Genomic DNA, 1020 nt, shown 5'->3' with positions numbered 1-1020 from the left:
GCAAGAATTCAAAGAAGAAAAAGTATCATAAAAGGACTTGATGTAAAGGTCCTTTGCATACTAATAAATATGGTAGTTAATATACCTTCCGTAATGTGATACATTCATTTTTTAAAGGAAATGAAATGAGAGTTTAACCACTCATCAGCCCAATTCTCTAAGTACATGATGATCAAGAATGTTATTTTTAAATTTTTTCTGTAGGATAATATAACAGGAAATGTAAAATTGAGGAGTACCAGTGTTTCTCATGCAAACAAGCATTGATTTGTTAGAATCACCCCTGTCTGAGCTATACTTGGGATAATCAGTACATAAACAAATGCACTGCCTGAGTGACAGGCAGGGTAAACTGTAAAGTGGTTAAGCTAAGAAATTTCTTCCAAGAAAGACATTCTAAAGCGGTAAATGTTGTCAGTATCATTTCCCTGCATCTTTGAATTATGTCAGAGCAGTTTACATTCCCTTCTGAAGTATGATCACAACATTTGACTCTGCACTTCTTTTTATAATAGTAATGAAGATGATAAAATAATAATGCAGATGATTTTACGGGACAAATGTTACTGAATGTAGTTGAGGTTATTTGGATAGAAATTTTAAGTTGTAATACAGCTTTTATGTCTCATTATAACTAGAGAACAACCAAATTTAAAATAGATTATATAGGATTTGTATTTCTTCTTATATCTGACTTTTCTAGATTTGGTGGCACAAATCTCCTTTGCATAGGCTACAGATATCAAGTGGACAAACAAAGGAAAAACTACACGGAAGAGGAGGATCGTTTTCTGATCTGTAGGCTTCTTTAGCTTGGCCATTCCAAGGCAGGTGTGTGTGAGGAATTGCCGCAGTGTATTCACGGCTCTCCTCGTGGTGAGTGCTCAGGGCTTTCATTTCGTGTTGCCCAGTTCAGAATGAGGGCTGTTTGACTTTTCTGTCTTTGTGTTTTGATGATGGTGGCGATTGAACTCAGGGCTTTGTATGTGCTAGGCCAGCACTCTGCCCCTGAGCTACTTC

General features: G+C 36.5%; 1 long non-coding RNA gene across 1 annotated transcript; it reads left to right on the top strand.

The window, feature by feature from the left end:
* Window positions 1-3: 3 nt before the first annotated feature.
* LOC106150308 lies at window positions 4-759 on the top strand. Its single transcript, XR_001237044.1, has 2 exons — window positions 4-42; window positions 704-759. It is a non-coding gene; the product is annotated as an uncharacterized LOC106150308 (long non-coding RNA).
* Window positions 760-1020: the final 261 nt, after the last annotated feature.

This window comes from Chinchilla lanigera, unplaced genomic scaffold (assembly GCF_000276665.1).
Source record: "Chinchilla lanigera isolate Chin_1 unplaced genomic scaffold, ChiLan1.0 scaffold00070, whole genome shotgun sequence".
Taxonomy (NCBI): domain Eukaryota; kingdom Metazoa; phylum Chordata; class Mammalia; order Rodentia; family Chinchillidae; genus Chinchilla; species Chinchilla lanigera.
Note: the sequence above shows the minus strand (reverse complement) of the source record. Positions and strands in the feature narration are given on the sequence as shown.